The 23,165-nt window shown below is 42.7% G+C and overlaps 1 protein-coding gene across 6 annotated transcripts in view; it reads left to right on the forward strand.

Annotated features, from left to right (window-relative positions):
* The first annotated feature begins 297 nt into the window (after nt 1-297).
* The window catches only part of ARB2A (ARB2 cotranscriptional regulator A), a 474,471-nt gene continuing 451,603 nt past the window's right edge, over nt 298-23,165 (forward strand). For 4 of the 6 annotated variants that reach the window (XM_056112435.1, XM_056112436.1, XM_056112438.1 and 1 more), the window contains exon 1: nt 300-438. The gene's annotated coding sequence lies outside the window, so the exon portion shown is untranslated. Of the gene's footprint in view, nt 439-23,165 lie in introns of all 6 variants that reach the window. The other 2 variants (XM_056112439.1, XM_056112440.1) reach the window with 1 other exon arrangement.

Consider the following 23,165-nt stretch of genomic DNA (forward strand, 5'->3'; position numbering starts at 1 on the left):
TGAATGGAGTTGGAGGGACCCTGACACCGGGTGGGTCAAGAGTGGGAGAGCTGACAATCAGACGCCTAGACAAGCCTCCCGGGAGATCGGGCGAATCCCTGGGCCCGGGCGAGAAGACCCGAGGGGCACGTTTCCCCCATCCCCGCACCCCCGCACCCCCGCGGCCCCGCGGCCCCCCACGCCCCAACTCGCGCCGCGGGAACCCGCGACCACGCCCCTCCCACTTCCCCATTTCCGGATCGTCGCCGCCAGCGCCGTCGCGTGCGCGATGACGTCACGGCGCCCGCAGACCCCGGAAGTGCAAGTGGAACTGGGTCCGGACGCGCGTCCCGAGAGGGAAAGTCAGAACCGCCGCACGAGGGAGTTCGCCGGGCGAGCTGGACGGCCACGCCTCCTCCCGCCTCCCCCCGCAGCCCTGCAGCTGGGGGCAGAGCTCAGGTAGGTCCTGCGGCCGCGGGGTCCTGAGCTCTGGGGGGCAGGCCCGGGCCAGAATCCGGGGAAGGGGCTGGCCTGGTCCCCCCCCCCCACCCCCCCACCCCCGGGGGGCCAGACACCGTTGATCCGGGTGGATCAGCGTCTGCTGCCCACTCTGCTGTCCCGTGCCCAGCACCCCGCTAATAAGGGACAAGTGTCACCTGCCCTGGCCACTTCCGAGGCGGGGCTGGACACGTGCGCCCCCCCCGTCCACGTCTCTCCTAAGTCCAGGACTCGTAGTCCCGGTGCTGGGAGTCCCAGAGACTGGGGAGTCGATCCTGGGCCCTCTTGCTTCCCCTTTGGAGGGGGAGGTGTGTTTTTCCACTGCTTGGGAAAACTTTATTTTGTTGCACTTTTTAAAAGGAGAAAGTGTCATCCACTACCAGATCTTTGCCAGGAGGGATGTACTCTGTAAACTGGAGTCTCCAAACTTAGAAGGTGCATGAGGAAGGGTGGTGGGACGTTTTTACTGAATGCATGTAGACCTGGATGCCTTCAAAGTTAAATAAATGTTGGAAACGGTCGTGTCTTTCACATCTAGAGATTTTGACTGACTTTTCTAGTGCATCAGCGAGTGCTACTTCGCTGCCAAAGAAACAGTTGCTTTGGCTGTATTTATTGACAAGCGGTGTTGCTGCATTTGTTCCTTTTTCATCCCAACTGTCTTAACCTAAGGCTAACATTGCGTTAGGCAATGTCGGGTGTATAAAACCTCATCTTTATCCCCCACTTGTGTCGTGTTTAGGGTATTTAGAATCGAACTAGAAGTACGCTGTCTGGCCTAGATGATCCTTCCACTTAGCTAGGGATACTCCGGGTAGCTTCAGTGCAGTTGCTGCTGTTGCCCTAGTAAATGGGATAGTACCATGGCCAAGAGGACGATATGGTTTGAGAAGCTGTGAATATAGAGCCATTCATTCAGCAAGTAATCGTGTGCCCCAGTTGGTTGAGCCTGGATGTGCTGGGCATACAGTAGTGAGCAAAATAGACAAAGTACTTGTGGTTTCTGGAGTTTACATTGTAGTAGGTGAAGGGCTATTGTTGTTGTAAGAGTTCTTTATAGAGGAAAATATAACACTTATTAAGGGGAGAGAAAATGATGAAGTGTGCTAATTTAGATAGAGTACCCCAGTACAGTCTCTCTAAAAAGGGGACTTTTAAGTAGAAATGTGGATGAAATTTGAGAATATCTTTTCAGATATATGGGGTGGGTGTTGCAGTGACATATTTGTTTCTTTTGGGTGTATACCCAGAACTGACCTGGCTAGATTTTTGCTACTTCTCTGTTTAAAACTTTAGGGATCACCATACTCCTACCCACAGTGGCTCTGCTGTTTTACATTCCACGAACAATGCACAGAGACTTCAGCTTTCTTCCTCCTTTCCAGAATTTCTTGATATCCTCACTAATAACATTTTAAAAGTAAAAGCCATCCTAATCATTCTGAAGTAGTACCTTTTGTATTTCTTGCTAATGATTTGCATTTATATCATTTGACATGCTTTTAGATCATAGGTCTAGTGCCCTGGGAGTACATTATTATTATTTTTTTTAATCTGATTTTAATAGAATTTTTTTTTCTGGTAAATTTTTTAGGAACTATGAAAGCCATCCACCATCTTCTTCTATTTGTTTAAAAATATTTTATTTTTTATTGAAGTAGCATGGTTATAATAGAGTTAGTCTTAATTATTTTGGGATACAGAGTTGCTGCCCGCCCCCCCCCCCCACCCCATACGCCAAAATGCCAGAGACCTTCCACCACTGTCCTTAAGTTGCTTCTAGTCTGCCACATCCTTCCCTATTCTGCACACTCTTTTGTTCCCACATGCCAAACTTGGTAACCTCATTTCTGTGGCCAAATTTCAAGAAATGGTTTTCACTGGGTATTGTTCCTTTCTTTGCTTGTTTGCTTTCTTTTTATATATAGATATATGTTGAGGGTAGAGGCGATGGCACAATGGGTAGGGCATTTGCCTTGCACGTGGATCCAGGTTTGATCCCGAGCATCCCGTATGGTACCTACACGCCACCAGGAGTACTTTCTGAGTGCAGAATCTGAAGTAATCCCTGAGCATTGCTATGTGTGACCCCAAAAGCCGAGTAAAAAATATATATATGTGAGACCATCTGTCCTTTTCCTCTGACTCAGATGTCACCCTCTAGTTTTCTTCAAGTAGTAGCAAAAGGCAAGGGTTCATATTTTCTTATAGCTTGAGTAGTATACTATCCTGTACATATACACCACAATTTCTTTATCTACTTATCTGCCATTGGCTGCTTGGACTGTTTCCAGATCTTGACTTTTGTAAAAAGTGCTATAGTGTACATAGTTGGGCGTATATCTTTCAAGTTTATGGGGGTTTTTTTTTGTAATCTATTGCTTTTTTGGTCCTAAAATACAATATTTATAAAAGCTCCAATTGTCTGTGTACTAAGTACCTGCAGTAATTCTAGACTTGGAAATCAAAGGTACCATATAGTATCTTTAATGACAGTGAATGAAATCTAGAGTCTCAGATTGTGATGGAAGCTGTTCAGAGAAGCCAAAGATCATCTTGACCTGCTTTGATTTTTTTTTTTTTAATTTAGAAGGAAAGGAGTATATTGATTGGTAGACTATACCTCTGAAGTAGATTTCTTCTAGTCTGGTATCTGAGAAGAACAGGAAAAAGAAGAGCCAAAAATGAAGAGAAATTTAAACACAAGTGTTGGCTAGCTGTATAGCAGTCGGATGTGGTTAGACAAAGAGAGGCAAAGGCTATCAGTAAATGGCAATAGATGATAACCCTGGTACTGATACCAGAGAAGGGAGGCGAGTACCCAGAGACAAAATGAAAGCAATATAGCTCTGTGGATAGGAATGGAATCGGAGGATAAGGAGACAGCACAAATTGCCTACCATTATCTCGGCAGATAGCTCTGAAGGCCTTGAGTAATTCAGTAAGTACTTCTATACATCAATATGGTTTGGTTCCAGGAGTTGGGAGATAAGCAGTGTGTATAGTTTATAGGAATAAACTAAATTGTTCACATCATAACATTTTTACCCAAAGGGTAATATGGTTTATTGAGAGTGTAATTTATTGATTTATGAATAATGAGTGTATGGAACTTATTGTAAATGTTTAATTTATGACTTTTGAGCATGGTCAAAATTTTATTTAATATTATTATTTTGGGTTTCCCATCTAGTGCTCAGGAGGTCTTGGGTTCCATCCTGGCAATTCCTGTCCATCTACGCCAGTAGTTCAATGCATGTGTCTTTGCATGCTAGGGATTCCCTGGGTCAGCACCATCAAATGGTTCTAGGGGCCTTCAGGTATGCACTGGAGGATGCTCACAGGACCAGCAGTGCTGGGGATACCCGGTGAGCATCTTAATCCTGGTCTTCCTCTCTGGGTTGGAAAAATATTTTTCCATAATATGTTTTAGAGTGAAAGGACTAAAAAATGAATCCAAGGTAGTTAATGGTAGTTAATTCAAGGGTACTTTCTTTTTGTTGTTGTTGTTGAAAAAAATTTCAGGTGGTGTTTGGTCCATACCTGATAGTGCTCAGGGACTACTCCAGGCACTGTGTGTGCTTGGAGGTTGCCCCTGTGTGCTTCTGTTTAAAGAAGACTGCATATTTAAATTTAGGCACAGGGTAGTTGATAACACACTTAAGGTTGATTTGCTGGAGGTTAAAGAGTTAATAAGATTAAGATTGGGGCTGAAGTGAAGATAGTGGCTAAAGCATTTGCTTTGCATGTGGCTGACCTGCATCCTATCCCTGGCACTAAATATGTTCCCCTGAATCCCACCAAGAGTGACCCCTGAGTGTAGAGCCACTGAGTGCCACTGGATATGGACCACAAACAAAACAAATCAAATCAACAACAACAACAAGACTGAAAAGCTGTATCCAGTGTTACAGCTCAACAGCTTATAGAGGATCTAGGTTTAATCTCTGGTATCACAAGGGAGAAACCCCCCCAATTAAGATTGTAGATATGGGACCCTTTAATCTACAGGAATGATCACAACAAATCCTTAAGGGTATGACTATTAACTACATAGTAACAACATAACAATGTTCCCATCCCCAGCTAACCACTTTGCTGTATGTGATTGGGTATAAAAAAAGCAGTATGAGATATATCATATCCTTTGCACCTGGCAAGCTACCAAGAGTATCTCACCCGCATGGCAATGCCTGTGACGTATTCAATATGCCAAATGCAGTAACAGCAAGTCTCACAATGTTACTGGGCCCGCTCGAGCAAATCGATAAACAAAAGGATGACAGTGACAGTGACAGTTTAATGTACTTACTAAATAACTCTTTTAAAAAAAACAGTTCAGAGTAACTAAAGTAGCACAGAAGTGTGAATGATGCCCATTTCATCTAGAAAGACATAGATTACTTTTATGTGCCTTATTTAGAATGCAGAACAAGCTCCAGTTATGACCCAGATTATAAGTTAGGGTGAGCACTTGAACAATTTGAAAAATGTATAGGAGATATGCTGTCTTGACTTGAATCACCCTATTCTGGATATCATCTTGTCTTTACTAGTGAAAATGATTCTGGTACTAACTCAGACAATGTAGAAATTAATCATTTGGGTAAGCATCCTTTAATATAGAGTATTTAAATAGGGATTAGCTAGATAGGGAGAGGACTGTAGTGTCAAATGATGATGATGAGGGAATAAAGGAATAGAGAAACGCCCAAGATCTAGATGAAATGAAGGGTGAAGAAGTAAATAAGAGGAAGAGTTAGTCTGGGTCTTAATTATTTAAATCTGTAAAAAGAGAGCTACCAATGTAGTTTGGGAAAAAGACCATGTTTGAGGGTTTTGTATATTGGTTGGGTATGTCCTCTGTAAAGAGACACTAATAATGATAACAACTTGTATGTGATGTTATGGGGGAGGCTCAACTCCTTGCCTAGGATTTTCTGAAGAAAATGATGCTTGTGGGAATGGAGTGATAGCACAGCGGGTAGGGCATTTGTCTTGCACGCAGCCGACCTGGGTTCAATTCCCAGCATCTCATATGGTCCCCTGAGCACCGCCAGGAGTAATTTCCGGAGTACAGAGCCAGGAGTAACCCCTGTGCATCAAGGGGTGTGACCCAAAAAGAAAGAAAAAAAAAAAGACAATGATGCTAGAGTTAAGAACTGAAAGGCAGGTCTTTGAAATAAAATGGAAAGGCATTCTGGAGTTAATGAAAAATTCTAAAAATGAAAGAAATTTGGAATTACTAAAGCAGGAAGTTAATTTGTAATGAAAGGTGTAATTGGAGGAGTTAGGAGCCTTACCATAGTGGAAGAGGAGCCGGAATGATATATAGTAGGTAGAGTGCTTGCCTTGGACACAGCCAACCTGGGTGTGGAAGATCTGACACCCCAAATGGTCTTTCGAAGACCCCATGTGGTCCCGCGAGTATAGATTTGATTCCTGAGTGCAGAGCCAGGAGTAAGCCCTAAGCATTGCTGGATGTGGCCCAAAAGCCAAAAACAAAACAAAACCACCAAACTAAAAAACACGCAGAAACGATATGGGGAGAGAGAAGGGGTATATATTTCTCAAGGTTCCTGTACTGGCTGTCGGCAGTAGGCAGGCCTGAATGGTTTCTAGTAAACCTTGTCCCAAAGAGCTTCTGGTCTTTGCACTTGCTTCTGGGTAGCAGTGTTGAGTACCTGTTTTCCCAGGAGCCTTGGGCCACCATCTCCTGTTTAAAGGCAGTCAGATTGGCACCTTTGATCTCACTCCAGGGATGCAGTCACAGACAATGAGACAAGTACATAAGGGGACAAATGCATGAGTTGTCCAAGCTTTAGGATTGCCTGAGTAGTCAGTCATAAGGCAGTGCACATGCTGGCAATTTATTCAATAAGATATTGTTTGCCTACTGGTTCCCAGCACATGAGTTATTGTTTAAGTTAGCAAAGACATTAAAGACAGTTGATAAGTGCATCCAATTCAGTAGCACATAAGGGCAGAGACTGGGATAGTTCACATAGCCAGTCAGCTGGCAGTCTTACATACAAAGTCATGACAGTTCCCTATTCTGGTTTTCCTTCTACATGTAGAAGACCCTAAACAGTTTTATTCTATTCTTTCCTGGGCGTATTTTTGCCGCCTGTTTATAGTCCAAACTTGCGTCTATTCTAAGACCTCCTCTGTTTTGCCCATGGAACTAGCCTGACTTTGGGGGTGTTTTTTGTTAGGGGGATGTTCTTCCACATTCTCTAACAGTACGTCTTAGAGTGGGGGCTTGCTGCTCACAGATAGTCTCAGAGTGGGGATGCCAGAAAGACTCACGTGATTTGGGGTAGAGACTTTGGGTCACATGGTATCAGTTTACCAGAAAAGGGGCATAGACTGGAGGATCAGTAAATAAGTTAGCTGTGCTATGATATGGCCCCAGTAAAACTAGGTTTCCTAGCCGACAAACTGCTGTGTATGTCATGAGGCATAGATGTATAGGACAGCATATGTGTGACTCCACAGGCATGGTCGAGATCATCAGAAGCTCCCTGTTTGGTGTACATCCCAAACTCTGCCTCTTTGTGCTTCTTTTCTTCCCTAAGTTTGATCTGTATCCTTTCTCTCTAAAATGCATACCCCAGGTGGATGAGTTCTCGTGAATTCCCCTGCATCTCTCTAGCAAACTAAAGAATTCTATCTTTTGAACTTGAAATTGGGGTTAAAAGTGGGGGTAGTCCATTGCGTGGATTGTGTGCCTTCTAATTCTAATTCTGCAGTTCAAAGTTTTTTCTCATCCCTCTCTGCTCTAATCTTTGAAAGCTGGACCACCTGAACCGATGATGGTAAAGTAACTTGTAAGATTAGAGGATATTCAGAAGCGTATCAAGAACATTACAGCCTATGTTCTTTAATATGATATAATCCCTTTTAATTACTGTGGATTGACAGTGTTCCCACAGTCAGAATCATAGGTCGAAGTCTTAACTTCCAAGAAAAGCGTTAAGGTTTCATGAAGTTTCAAGGGTAGGACCTCGATTTGAAAGGACAGGCTTAATTTTAAGGAGCAATACCAGATCTCTCTCTCTCTCTCAATAATGTAGGATTACTGCTGTTTGTTCAGCCATTGATTAAGCTGTTTGAATTGGGCATGAACTCCCCATTACTTTTTTTATTTTATTGTGTCATTGTGAGATAGAGTTACAAAGCTTTCATGTTTGAGATTCAGCCATACAATAATGGAACACCCATCCCTCCACCAGTGCACATTTTCTACCACGAATGGCCCAAGTATCACCCCCCACCCCCCCATACACACACATCGCAGGCCTCACCCTGCCTCTGTGGCAGACAATTTCCCCAATATTCTCTCTAATTTTGGGCATTAATTTTGCTCGAATTTTCCACCATCATTCAAGCCTACCTGCCAGGGGCAGACTCTAGATAATATATTTTCCGTAGCTCATTTCGAATATCCTGAGAGCTCGTGCGGCCATAATTGTAACTGTAAATTTCTAGATTGTAAATGGTTGGGTTCCAGAAACATCTCTGTATGGCACTATTCCATTTTGGCATTCAGTTGGGAGTCTCTGTGCCAGGGCTGTTGGTGTGCTAAGATGACGTCCGGAGGCAAATTGTGGGCTTGACAGCCAGTCTTCTGGGTGTGCGGTGTGGGGAAGGACAGCCTTAGTCCTCTGCCACCACGAGGCCTGGTGATTTAGTCCTGAACCTGCATACCTGGACCTTGCTTGTGAAAGCTCCTGGTCACCGGGATTCCATCTAGAGTAGGCGGGGAGACTACACCCGCTCCATCTGGGTTGCCCCAGTGATATTGGCTTGGTATGGGGCCCGGAGAGATCTCTGGCGCTGTGGTTTCTTCCGGGACTTGCTGCTGTGTCTCTGGGCCTGGGCTGGTGGTGTGCTAAGATGGTGCGTGGAGGCTAATTGGGGACATTACAGCCAGTCTTCTGGGTGGGTAGGGACTTGGGAAGGGACAGCCCAGGTCCTCTGGTGCCATGTGGCCTGGAGATTTAGTCCTGGAACCTGCATACCTGGGCCTTGCTTGTGGAAGCTCTTGGTCACCAGGATACTATCTGGAGTAGGCGGGGAGACTGCACCTGCTCCATCTGGGGTGCCCTGGTGATATTGGCTCGGTATGGGGCCCAGAGAGATCTCTGGCGCTGTGGTTTCTTCCGGGACTTGCTGCTTCTGTCTCTGGGCCTGGGCTGATAGTGTGCTAAGATGGTGCGTGGAGGCTAATTGTTGGCTTGACAGCCAGTCTTCTGGGTGGGCAGGGACTTGGGGAGGGACAGCCCGGGTCCTCTGCCACCATGCGGTCTGGAGATTTAGTCCTGAACCTGCATACTTGGACCTTGGCTTGTGAAAGTTCTTGGTCACTGGGATTCCATCTGGAGTAGGTGGGGAGACTGCACCTGCTCCATCTAGGGTGCCCTGGTGATATTGGCTCAGTATGGGGCCGGGAGAGATCTCTGGCGCTGTGGTGTCTTCTGGGACTTGCTGCTGTGTTTCTGAACCAGGGCTGTTGTTGTGCCAAGATGGCACCTGGAAGAAGTTGTGGGCGTGACCGTACTTGCCTCTGTGTCTCTGAGCCAGGGCTGCTGGTGCGCTAAGATCCACATTACATAATTTTCAGCAGATTATACCTTGGTGGGGGCTGGAGCAATAGCACAGTGGGTAGGGCGTTTGCCTTGCAAGCGGCCAACATGGCCGACCTGAGTTCGATTCCTCCGCCCCTCTCGGAGAGCCCGGCAAGCTACCGAGAGTATCTCGCCCGCACGGCAGAGCCTGGCAAGCTCCCCGTGACGTATTCGATATGCCAAACACAGTAACAACAAAGTCTCCAATGGAGACGTTACTGGGCCCGCTCGAGCAAATCGATGAACAACGGGAGGGCCTTTACCTTTTATACCTTGGTGGGGTCCATCCTGAGATGGTGGAGTCAGACTTGGGGTATGGTGGCAATTTTAGATTGTGGAAGCAAGTGGCCACCGGGGACTCTGCTTGGGCGAGCACAGGCCAACCCGCCTCCTCCAGTTTACTCTGGTCTGTTCAGCCATGTATGGGTCTGAGCTTAACTGAAGCTTTTGGTCTCTTTTGAGTTTTATTTAGGGGTCTCTGAGGCAAGGCCAATAGTAGAGCTTACAGGGTGGCGCTGGAGTTGTTTCGTGGGGGTGACTGCCAGTGCTTCCCATGTATTGGGAAGTGGGGGAGGTAGCCCATCCGAACTCTGAGTGAGCTTGTGTAGCTGAGCCGGAGGTGGTTTGTGGGTGTAACTCCCACATACCTAACTTTTGGCCATTTAATTTCTTGGTAAACTTGTTCCCAAGTTGTTGGGGTCTGACCAAAGGCATCGTGGCAATTTTGGGGTATCAGGAAGCCTGAAGGCAACATCAGGCTGGTGATGAACTTGCCCCGCAGGTACAGGTTGATCTGTTGGCGACACCATCCCCCCGCAGAGATCTCTTTTGATTGTTCTCTTCACCATGTGAAGACACAGCAGCAAGCTAGGGAATGAGTTCATGCCAGAACTCAAACCTTGATCTAGGATGTTCAGCCTCTGGAATGGCGAGAAAATAAACTTTTATTTAAGCCACCAGTTTCTGGCACTTTATTATTGACAGCCTCAAGAGATTAGTATGCCAATTATTAGCTGATGTTTTATTTTTTAAAGCATTGATTGTATTTTTTCCTGCTTCAGTCGGGAGATATTTAGAGTTTGATAAACCTAGTTTGTCAAGACCCTCTTTAAGTCTGAGTCATCTGAAACTGAAAATACTTGAAAGAAGAAAATGATTAGAAATGACTCATTAAGAACTTGTAGAATTATGTATCATCTGAATTGATTGAAAAAAAAAACCAAGAAGGTACATGACAGTAGAAGAAAGGGAGAAGGAAAAAAAATGGAATTAAAGATCAGGTAGGGGGGGTGGAGCGATAGTATAGCAGGTAGGGCATTTGCATGGCACATGGCCAACCTGGGTTCGATTCCCAGCGTCCCATATGGTCCCCTGAGCACCTCCAGGAGTAATTCCTGAGTGCAGAGCCAGGAGTAACCCTTTTGCGTCACTGGGTGTGACCCATAAAACAAAAAACAAACAAACAAAAAAAAGATCAGGTAGTGTATATATGCTTTCAGAAGATTGAACCTAACTTTCCTCTAATGTTTCAAGGAATAGTGAAGTTGAGAAAATTGTGATTTTGTCGTTGTTGTTGTTTTGGGGCCATATCCAGCAGTGCTCAGGGCTTTCTCCTGGCTTTGCACTCAGGATCACTTCTGGTGGAGTTCAGGGGACCATATAGGGTCCTGGGGATTGAACCTGAGTCAGGTTTGTGTGATTTTTTTTTTAAATGTAGGAGTACTGCTACTTATTAAGCCACTGGTTAGCTGATTGAATTGTGCATGAACTCCAGCTTACTTTTACTTTATTTTTTATAATTTTATTTATTGAATCACTGTGAGAGCAGTTACAAAGCTTTCGGGTCTAAGTCTTGGTCATACAATGAAACGCCCATACCTTCACCAGTGCCCATTCTCCACCCCCAACAACCCCAATATACCCCCATCGCACACCCTCCCCCTACCTGTGGGGCAGTTGATTTCCACATTGCTCTCTCTCTACTTTGATCACATTCAGTATTTTGACACCAGACCCACCATTATTATTTGAGATTTTACCCCAACGCTCAGATCTGCTGAAAAGGCAACCGTAGACAATTTGTTTTCTATTGCTAGTTATGAATAACATATGATGTCGCATGGCTGCAGTAGTGGCCACGCGATTTTGAAATTCCAAAATTTTAACACTTAAATCTGGAGGGATTTCTGCCAAAACCTGCTGGGTTCCAACGTTTGCTCCTGAGTCTCTGGGATCATGGCCATTAAGCAGCTTGATCAGGAGCCAGAAAGGCCGTTTGTGAGTGATGACTTGGGGTCTCGTTGGGTTGGGGAGGACAGGACCAGCTCCCCTCCATCCTGTGAGGTCCAAAATGTCTCATCACTATGGGCCCAAACCTGACTGTCCAATGGCCTCTGAAGGATGATGGCCACCGAGCCACCAGGGGGAAGCAGAAGGAGGGACAATACCCTTTCCCCCCTGGGGTGGCCTGGCAACAGTAACCTACTGTGGGGTCCAGACACATTTCTGCCAAAAGCCACTGGATCTTGAGATTTGTTTCTGAGTCTCTGGGATCATGGCCGTTAAGCAGCTTGATCAGGAGCCAGAGAGGCCGTTCGTGGATGATGACTTGGGGTCTCGTTGGGACTGGGAGGACAGAACCGGCTCCACCCCCATCCCATGAGGCCCAACAAGTTTTGTCACTGCGGGCTCAAGCCTGACTGTCCAATGGCCTCTGGAGGATGGCACCCACCAAGCCACCAAGGGGAAGCAGGCGGAGGGACAACACCCTTTCCCCCCCTGGGGTGGCCTGGCAACAGTAACCTACTGCGGGGTCCAGACACATTTCTGCCAAAAGCCACTGGATCTTGAGATTTGTTTCTGAGTCTCTGGGATCATGGCCGTTAAGCAGCTTGATCAGGAGCCAGAGAGGCCATTTGTGGGCGATGACTTGAGGTCTCGTTGGGGTGGGGAGGACAGGACCGGCTCCACCCCCATCCCATGAGGCCCTGCGTGTCTCCTCACTGCAGACCCAAATCTGACTATCCAATGGCCTCTGAAGGATGATGGCCACCCGACGCATTTCTGCCAAAAGCCGCTGGGTTTCAAGATTTGTTTCTGAGTCTCTGGGATCATGGCCATTAAGCAGTTCAGTCAGGAACCAGAGAGGCCGTGCCTCCAATTATGTAGCTGAGCCGGAGGTGGTTTGTGGGTGTGTCTCCCACATACCTAACTTTTGGCCATTTACCCCCAAGTTTTTGGGGTCTGGCCAAAGGCACAGCAGCAATTTTGGGGTATCTGGAAGTCTGAAGGCAACATCAGGCTGCTGATGCACTCACCTCACAGGTACAGATTGACCTGCTGGCGGGTTTATGTGATTTTTAAGGTAGATTAAAATGGTGGGAGGAAGTTGGGGGAGAGGGGAGATCACATTGTTTCCCAATAACTTCACTTAAGCCTCTTTCAAGGTAGTAGTAAATTTTTGGAGGCTGGATTCTGGCCTAAACAAGCTCTAGGTTTAATTGTAGGATCTGACAAAGATGGTTTCCCTGGAGACCATTTGGATCTCTCCCCTCCAACATCAAAGCATTTTGATTTATATTTTGTTTCTTTAGCATCTTTGCCTACTTTTTCTTGGCAACAATTATGAAAAATTAATTGTGTTAAAGTGTTTGGCAGGTAATTGCGAATAAGATCTTTTATTATTATTTTAGGTAATATTTTGTTTTAAAATTATGTGTGTTTTTAACGGTGCAAAATTTACTTATGTTGGGAATATTACTAGATATTTATATTTATTATTGAATATGAGCTATTTAAAACAACTTTATTTTTTCAGAATGTTTCTCCACAGTAAGAAACATGTATAACTATTTTATCCAAATAAGCATATGTGTTTGTTTTTTAAAATGTTCTAATTAAAAATGTAAGGGTTTTCTTTTTCTTGTTGAAGAAAGAAAAGCCAGATCATCTTTTAAAATACTGAAAATATTGAGTTATGTAGGCTAATTTTCCAGTATTTTTAAATTCAACACCAGTTACAAAAAACACTTCTGTTTTTGCTGAGTTCCAAGGAAGCGCCTTTCTTACATTGAAAGTTTGGTGGATTGGGAGAGCAGAAAACAATTCAGTGAAGAGGAGAGTAAATGAATCTGTGAACTTATGCTATTAAACTCCACTAGTTCGTTGGGAATTTATATATTTATAGTCACTCCTATGTGTATATATACATACATATAAATATATAGTAATATATTGCAGTGCAACAAATTATCTACTAAATTTGCAACCTAGGGCATTTGCCTTGCACGCAGCTGACCTGGGTTCGATTCCTCCGCCCCTCTTGGAGAGTCCGGCAAGCTACCGAGACTATTCCGCCCACACAGCAAAGCTTGGCAAGCTACCTGTGATGTATTCGATATGCCAAAAAAACAGTAAGAACAAGTCTCACAATGGAGATGTTACTGGTGCCTGCTCGAGAAAATCGATGAACAACTGGAGGACAGTGCTACGGTGCAATTTGCAACTGAGAATGAAAATCTTTACCTGATAAGGCTTATTAGAGCCAGGAGTTTAGCTGGGAGGTTTTGGTTTAACATCTTTCCTGAGATTGTAGTTATAATACTACCCCCCCCCCCCCCCCCCCCCAGGCCTCCAGCTATCTATAGTTTAACTGGATCTGGAGGACTTGTAAACTCATTCATGGGACTGATGGCAGGAAGCTTCCTTCACTACCTGGGCCTCTTCATAGGGCTGCTCACTGCATGGCATCCCTAGAGAGAAAGATCTGAAAGAACATGACATTTGAAAGTCTATCGTTATTGAATTGGAGAATAATTTCAATTTTGTATTTTATGCCAAAAAGCAATTTCAATCCAGTGAGGAAATATATATGTGGGGGTGTATGTGTATAGACGAATTGTCATTGAACCCAGGTTAGTCGTGTGCAAGACACATGCCCTACCCGCTCTACTATTGCTCCGGCCCCTGAATTATTTTCAACTCAAAGAGTTTTCTGCCTTCAGCTTCACCTTTGATGTGTTTTTTTTTTTTTTGACTTTCTATTTGAGTTTATTGTTTGGAGGCAACACTAGCTTATGGCATTGCGTACATTGTAGGAGTGTAATTTCACACCTTATAGAGTGTATTTGATCATACCTCTACCAGTGCCACCCACCAGAACCCTTGTACCACATTCCATAGCACATAGCTCTGGTAAATTCAGCTCTTTTGTAAGAATCTAAGAGCTTGTTTTGGTTTGGTTTTCTCATTTGTTTCTTTATATCTCACAGATCAGTGTAATTATCTGTTATTTATCTTCTTCCTTTTGACTTCAGTTTTCTTACCATGCTCCCCTTGCCCCCTTCCACCCTTCTTGCAAATGGCAAGATTTCTTTTTTTTTTCCTTCTGAGTAGCGTCCCATTGTGTGTATATATGAGCTACATATATCTCATGTATATAAGATGTACATGTATATATGTATATATATACATATAAACTACATATATCTCATATATCTCATAAATCACTGGTATCTCACTGTCTTCCCATTGTTCATTGATTTGCTCGAGCGGGCCCAGTAACATTGTGAGACTTGTTACTGTGTTTGGCATATCGAATACGTCACGGGTAGCTTGCCAGGCTTTGCTGTGCGGGCAAGATACTCTCGGTAGTTACCGGGCTCTTCGAGAGGGGCAGAGGAATCGAACTTGGGTTGGCCGTGTTGGCTGAGTGCAAGGGAAACACCCTACCTGCTGTGCTGTCACTCCAGCCCATCTCATAAATATCATAATGTTACATATGATAGATCATAAAGTATATATAAAATCTTTGTACATTCATCAGGGCACTTGGTTGTTTCCAGACACTGGCTACTGGAAATAGTGCTTTGATGAACATAGATGTGCTGTGAGTATTTATATTCTTTGTATAGAAACTCAGGAGTGGAATTGCTGGATCAAATGGTGGTCTAGTGTTGGTATTTCCGAAAACTCCATAGTATTTTCCATAGAGGCTAGATCAATTTACATTTCTACCAGCATGGGTTAGGAGGTGAACTTTATTTTCCTAGTAGTAGCTGGATCTGATCTTTATACAGAAGACAAATTTTAATTTTAACATCATTTGCATTCTGGAGAGAATTTTTTTTTATTTTGCTTTTTGGGTCACACCCGGCAATGCACAGGGGTTACTTCTGGCTCTGCGCTCAGGAATTACCCCTGGCGGTGCCCAGGGGACTATATAGGATGCTGGGAATCAAACCCGGGTTGGCCGCTGTGCTATTGCTCCAGCCCATCTGGAGAGAATTTTAAAAGAAAATTAAGCTGTAGATTGAAAAAAAAAATTGAGTAGAATGTTCTGTTCAGAGCTTTTCCCTAGACCCCTAGACTTACATAATATCCCTACCCTCAACATTTTGTATGAAAGTGGTACATTTGTTACAGTTGGTTAAATAACATTGAGATTTATTAATGCCCAGAGCTTATAGCTCATATTTGGGTTCAGTCCTGGTGTTGAATATTCTCTTAATTTGGATGAATATATACTGACACATTTCTATGATCATAGTATCATACAAATTCATTTTTTTGCCCTGAAATAGTTTCATTGACTCTTCATCCTTCCTTCTCCCCTACTTCTGGCAACCTCTGGTAATGCCACTGTTTTTTTTTTTTTTTAATTTTCCTCTTCTAGATTGTCATATAGTTGGAACTATACAATTCATAGCCTTTCTAAATTAGCCTCTTTTATTTATAAATATATCTTTATGTTTCTTACCCAACTATTCATGATTCGTTAGTTTTCTTATGCGTGTGGAGGCTAAACAATGCTCCATGGTGTGTATTACACGTTTTATTTTTTCATTTGCCCCCTGTAGAATATTTCGGTTTGACTGAAGTGAATAAAACTACTGTACATTTCCATGTGTAGGTATATATGGACACAAGCTTTCAGCTCATTTGGGTAAATGCCTAGGAGTGTGATTCATGGATCGTTTGCTTTGAATGTGTTTAATGTTGTAAGGAGCTGCCAAATTATCTTCCAGCATGGCCATGCCATATTGCATCTTAACCAACAATGAGTAAGAGTTTGTGTTACTCCATATCCTCTTTAGCGTTTGGTGCTGTCTATGTTTAGGATTTTGAACATTCTATTATGTATATAGTGGTATTCCATTTTTTGTTTTATAATTGCCTAATGGCATGATTTTGAGCATCTTTTCATAAGCTTATCACCATCTGTGTATCTTCTTCAGTGAGCTGTCTAGGTCTATTGCCCATTTTTCATAGGGTTATTTTCTTACTGAGTTTCAAGAATGCCTTGCATATTTTAGATTAAATACCTTTATCAGATAGGTCCTTTGCAAATATTTTCTCTTATTCTGTGACTTCTTTCTTTTGACAGTGTCTTTTGTAGAGCAAGTCTTGGCTCATTATTGTTCAATAAATCCTTTGATTATTTTACTTCTCATTTCTCACTTTTTATTCTAAGTAGCAAAGTAAACCAGGTGACACATTTACTCTAGTTGGAAATTTCCTTAGCTCCAACAGCCACTTTACTGGAGACATTTTCAACTTTCTGCTCAATTCCATGGAATAGTGTTGCTAAAATCTATGCTACTGCATAATAAGGTGATGCCTTCCTCAAGTTTCCAAAAGCAGCCCCTGTGCTTTCCTGCAATCCTAGTCCGGAGCCTTATTAAAGTTCAGGTGGCTTCTACTAATTAATAAGGCTCTTCAGGTCATTGTTATTTTCTTCTTTCCTCAGAGTTGCCCACTCGCTTCCAAAACGACTCTTACAATTTGGATTTTTGGTATGGCCGCACTCTGGGTATAAAATTTACATCTCTAACCAAAAAGAAATTCTGCCTTCTGTAGTAGTAGTTAAGATATCTGTAAAACAGTTTAGGTGTGTGATTATAGCGCTATTGAATTTACAACCATGAGGGGAGTGACAATTGGGATTGGTACATACGGGCAAATTCTGATGAATCCTGAATCTCTAAATTGTATTGAACCTACTACAGGAGTAAGTCTCCTTGATCTAAAGAATCAGTATCAGCAGCTTCTTTTCGATTGATATTTCAGACACTGATTGCTGATCCTTCTCTAGTTCTTTTTAATTTATTTTCCATTGCTTCTGGAACAGTGTTTTCCAGACTGGATGATACTTCTCTCCTGGTGATGGAGGGGGAACTGGATGATCCCAAAGGGGTGGTAGTAGCCATGGGTGCAGTTTGGGGCCATTTTTTTTTTGTCTGTTCACTTAATTAAGGTAAGTTTTCAAGGAGCACTGAGGTTTTTGTTTTATTTTGTGACGTATTCGATATGCCAAACACAGTAACAATTGTCACAATGGAGATCTTACTGGGCCCTCTTGAGCAAGTCAATGAACAACGGGAGGACAGTGACAGTGACAGTGTATTTTTCCTAGGAGGCAGTAAACCAAATAACTTTGTGAACATCTAAAGAAGGAAGAGGGTGTTTTATGTCCCTGACTTCATGGCAATATGTGTGGGAATAAATTCTAGAGTGTGAAATGAGACTGAAGGAATATGAAGTAGGAACAGGCAGTAGTGATGGTGATGGTGATGGTGGTAGGGATGGTGAGTTCAGGGATTAAGTTTTGGAAGGTAAGGGCGCACCTAGTAGTGCTCAGGGCTGACTCCTGACTCTGTATTTAGGACTCTGCACTCCTGGTTAGCTCAGGGGACCATATGGGATACCAAGGATCAAACCTGTGTTGGTCACGTGCAAGCCAAGCACCCTACATGTTATATTATTGCTCTGGCCCCAGAATTTTCTAAGAGTATTATAAGGATGCTTTAACAGTCTAGTTAGGAAATGGAAGTCCATGGGGGATGTAAGGGCAGATAGTTGTGTTAGAAATTGGAAAGAAGGAGATGATGCCTTTTGTTCTTATACATGTCATTAAGCATTACTTTTTAAAAAAATTTTTATTAGTGAGACACCATGAGGTACAGTTGTTAGGCTACAAATTTTTGTGCTTGGGTTTCAATTATACAATGATCAAATACCCATCCCTCCACCAGTGCCCATTTTCCAGTATCCCTGCCCCACCATCCGCCCCATCCCACCCTCCCTCTGTGGTAGGGCATTCTCTTTGGTTCTCTCTCTCCTCTTGGGTGTTGTGGTTTGCAAAAGAGGCATTGAGTGGCAATTATGTTTGGTCTATAGTCTACTTTCAGCATGCTTCTCCCATCCTGGGAGATTCTCCCAACATCCTTTATTTGGTGCTCCCTTCTCTATCTAAGCTCCCTTTTCCCTTAGCATGTGTGGTTGGCCTCCAAGCCATGGAGCAAACCTCCTGGTACTAATCCCGGCCACTCTTGGGTGTTAGTCTCCTATTTTGTTACTTTATGTTCCCCAGATGAATGGAATATTTCTATCCCTCTTTTTCTGACTCATTTCACTCAGCATGATACTTTCCATGTAGTACCACTTGTATGTAAATTTCATAGCTTCATCTTTTCTAACTGCTACATAGTACTCCATTGTGTAGATGTACCAAAGTTTCTTTAACCAGTCATTTGTTCTCGGGCACTCAGGTTTTTTCCAGATTCTGGCAATTGTAAAGAGTGCTGCATAAGCATTACTTTTTAGTTAGCTCTTGCACTTTAGTTAGTGTTCTTTTTTACTTGACCCTGTTCTTCAGTTTTTAGGACTTAAAAACTTTTATTTATGGAAGGAATTGCCACATTCAACTACATTCTCAGACTGTAACATCATGAGAAGAAGCAAACATTCTATGTGACTAAGTTCTACTCTTAAGCACATACCTCACTTCATTTCATCCTAATATCTATTATTTAAGAGGTACTGATATAATACCACACCTAGTGGCACTTTGGACTTACTCTTGGCTCTGTGTTCAGGAATCACTCCTGGCAGTGATATGGAGAGACCACATGGGATGCCATGGATTGAACCTGGCTGGTGCAAGGCAAGCATCCTACCCATTTTACCTCTCCAGACCTCCAAATCTAATTCCTCCTCCTCCTCCTCCTCCTCCTCCTCCTCCTCCTCCTCCTCCTCCTCCTCCTCCTTCTTCTCCTCCTCCTCCTCCTCCTCCTCCTCTTCCTCCTCCTCTTCCTCCTCCTCCTCGTTTCTCTTCCTCCTCCTGTTTCTCTTCCTTTGCCTCCTTCTACACCTCTTTATCCTCCTCTCCTCCTCCTTCTCCTCCTCCTCCTCCTCCTCCTTCTCCTCCTCTTCCTCTTCCTCCTCCTCCTCGTTTCTCTTCCTCCTCCTGTTTCTCTTCCTTTGCCTCCTTCTACACCTCTTTATCCTCCTCTCCTCCTCCTCCTCCTCCTCCTCCTCCTCCGCCTCCTCCTCCTCCTCCTCCTCCTCCTCCTCCTCCTCCTCCTCCTCCTCCTCCTCCTCCTCCTCCTCCTCTTCCTCGCTCTGCACTCAGAAATTACTCCTGGAGTTGCTTTGGGGGACCATATGGGATGATGGGGATCAGACCTAGCTCAGCTGTGTGCAAGGCCAATGCCCTACCCATTGGAATATCATTCTGGCTCCCAAATCTGTAGTTAAATTTCATATGGTTACTTAGGGACTAAATTAACACTTAAGGTTCTGTGGGTAAATTTATGTATAATCAAGTGACATTTGAAGAGGTGTAAGCCTGAACCCTTACAACATGTAAGGGTATTATAGTGTAAACAATATCTCAATGAAAAGACATTCCAGGTTGGTTGTGTGACTGAAGTGATAGAACACTTGCCTTGCATATGTGAAGCCCTGAGTTTGATTCCCTAAGATCTCATGTATCACTAGTCCCTGTCCCCCCAGCTCTTCTGGGTGTATCCTGGGGGTCCCTAAGCACTGCAAGGCAAGAGCTCTGCCAGGAATGCCCTACCACAAATATTTCAAACAGAATATGGTGAATGAATGGAGAGTACAGCCATGTTTAGACCTTTAATATATATGTCACTAGGCATTGGTGCTAGTTCTTTGTTCGCCCAGGCAGCTTCATAATTTCCCTGGAGCTGGTTTGTGTACCAGTAGAAGGGAGTTGCATCAACATTTGTTTTTCAATGAAGGAAAGCTTAACTCATGCAGAAAAAAAAGCAGTGTTTTCAGCATTTGTCTTTAAAACAAATAGAAATTCGTTTAAGAAAATGTTATGTTTAGAAAACGCAGCAGACATGGTTTATGCTTGTTTTACTCTCATTTTAACATCAAGCCCTCAAGCCCCCCCCACCCCCCAGCCCCCTCCAGTGGCTGCTGTTACAGCATTTTCCTTTTATACCTTATTTTGGAAAAACAAGAAAAATTATTTTTTCCCTCAGAATTAAAATCTATTTTTGTGTCGGGCTGAAAGACTGGCAGATGATCCTCTGTGGGAAATATTATAATTGTGACTAGATGAGCCCATCCTTTAGAAGCTGAGGGGACCCATTATTCTGAATTGAATTCTTAGTCCTCCTTCATTTTCAAATTGCTTTGCATTGCCCTGATGCCAACATTTAAAATATTTAATCATTTGTATATCCTCCAAGGCAGATTTGACTTGCTATGCTTCCAAGAAAGAACAAAAACATAACTGACAATTGATATTTTCAGAAATTTGTAGTTGTATTTCATAACATTTTTGCTTTAAAGTTGTGGGAAATTATTTTAATACAGGTTTTTAAAATACTTAGGATTTTTAAAAATACGGTTGGTTCAAAGCGTTTTGGGGTAATGAATTCTCATTTAAAATACTAGTTTTACTTCAAATGAGGCAAAGAATGAACTGTGTTATAGTAATATAATATTTTTTGATATATCACTGCTTTGAAGTTTATTCTAAACTTCTTTACTCTCTTCTTGTTAATCTGCAGCTTATCTAAATTTCTGACTAAATACAAAGATTAAATTCTTAACACAATGTTTAAAGAAAAATGCCCCAAATAGCAAATTAAAATATGTAAGTATTACTAAAGATTAGTTCTAGCATTATTGCTTATTTTAAAAAACATTGTTGTATTTTAAATGTTTATGTGCTATCAGCACAACTGTGTGATTATATAAATGTTACTTGCTGATTTAAAAGTGGTACTATACACAGAATGTTCAAACAAGTTATTAACTATTGTAATAAGTTTACCACTCACTTCAAACCTCAAAATAATCTTAGTAATTTTCTTAGCAATCTAATTTTTTCTCACATCTTGCCTTTCTTACTTTTCCAGAGGAGTTACTGTGAGGAATCACTTTTTTTTAAAATAAAAAAAAGGTATTACTTTTACATTTAAGTGACATGGTTGCATTAGAGCTAACGTTTATGGTTTTGATGTACAAAATTATTACACGTCACAACTGCCAAAGTGCCCAGGACCAATGCCCTTGTTACCTCTAGCCCACGTCTTTGTTTTACTCCCATTAATCTTAGTAATCTGAGATTTATAATCATTGTTAGATACTGTCTGTTTTCTAGCTTTGTTCCTACCTTCAACAGTGAGATCATCTGATATTTGATGATCATCTTTCTTCCTTTGACTTACTTGACTTAACCTAATACCCTTCGGTTCAATCAGCGTTGCAGCAAACTGTAAGATTCCTCTCTGTAGTTACAGTCTTTATTCATAAATGACAATAAGTAGCAATAAATGATTGCCTGTCATTGGACTTTTGGGGTTGTTGCTGTTCCCTGGCTATAGTATTTAGTGCTTCAATGAACATAGGTGTGCATATGAATTACTGTGTGTGTGTGTGTGTGTGTGTGTGTGTGTGTTTTGGAGGTAGATGCCAACAGTGGAATCGCTGGTCATTTGGAAATTCTAGTATTATTTTTTTAAAGAATTGCCACACTGATTTCTGGAGAGGGTGAGCCAGATGGCATTCCCATCAACAGTGAATGAGGGTTCCTTTTTGACCATATCCCCCCACCCCTCCAATACTGTTTCCAGTGTGTGATGTGTGTCATTCTCCCCGGTGTGAGATGTGACTGACTTGCATTTCTCTGATAATAAGTGATACTGAACACATTTTCATATGTCTGCTGGTCATCCCTTGTTTTCTCCAGAAAAGTGTCTCTTCATATCCTCTTCCCATTTTTTGACAGGGTTATTTTTTGGTTTTGTTGTTGTTGTGGTTGCTGAGCTCTTTTAGTGCTTTATTTATTTTGGATAGTAGCCTTTATCTGACGTTTAGTATGCAACTATTTTTTCTTATAAGGTGTGCTTTTTAATTTTTCCCCAAGTTTCTCTGGCCATTTAAAACCTTTTCAATTTGGGAAGAGCTATGCTCTTACCACCAACCTCACCACATCCTTTATCATTTGGTATAGTTTGTTTTTATTTTTACAGATTTATCAGCTAAATTATGATACCAATAAATGTTATTTTAGTTTTATTTTAAGCTTTATACAAAGTGGAAAGTTTACCTGTGCTTTCCAGTATAGTTATGGTTATTCATTTCCACTTTGTTGTTATCTCTGTTAATACAGTCGAACGTCACTTACTGCTTTGGTCAGATGATGCAGTTCATCAGATCTTAGCTACGTCTATGATGGTAGTCTAGCAGGTTCCCTAAGTGTGACAGCCTAGGCTGTGAAGGCTATTCTTTAGTTATACAGTTGTGTCTGTACAGTGCCATTATCACCTAATCTTGCAGTCTCCTAGACTGTTAGTGAGATAAAAACTATACACAGTATTAATTGGAAAACGGATTTTTTCTTCCGAGTTGGCCAGATTAAGAATGCTCCTGTTACTCTTTGCTTCTTGATAGTGATACCTTTGTGTGAATGTTTTCTACATTGGAGAAGGTTGCTGTCTCTGCCAGTTGCCATATCAAGGAAGCAATGGTGAGATTTTTGGTGCTTTCCCTTCGCTCTCCTAGAGCCATCCCTGTGGAGAAAGAAAGCAGCTGTATTATGGTGATAATCAAGCAGACTTGTGAAGAAGCTTGTGTGGGAGGATACCTAGGATTCTAGCAACAACCAGAACCAATTATTCATATGTCTGAGCAAGCCATTTCTAAACCCAGTAGAGGACTGTAGACCTTGCCAATATATCTTAATTGAAACCTTATGAACCTGAGCCAGAACTTCCTGTTGGACTTGATCCCAAG

This window comes from Sorex fumeus, unplaced genomic scaffold, assembly GCF_029834395.1.
Source record: "Sorex fumeus unplaced genomic scaffold, SorFum_2.1 ptg000018l, whole genome shotgun sequence".
Taxonomy (NCBI): Eukaryota; Metazoa; Chordata; class Mammalia; order Eulipotyphla; family Soricidae; genus Sorex; species Sorex fumeus.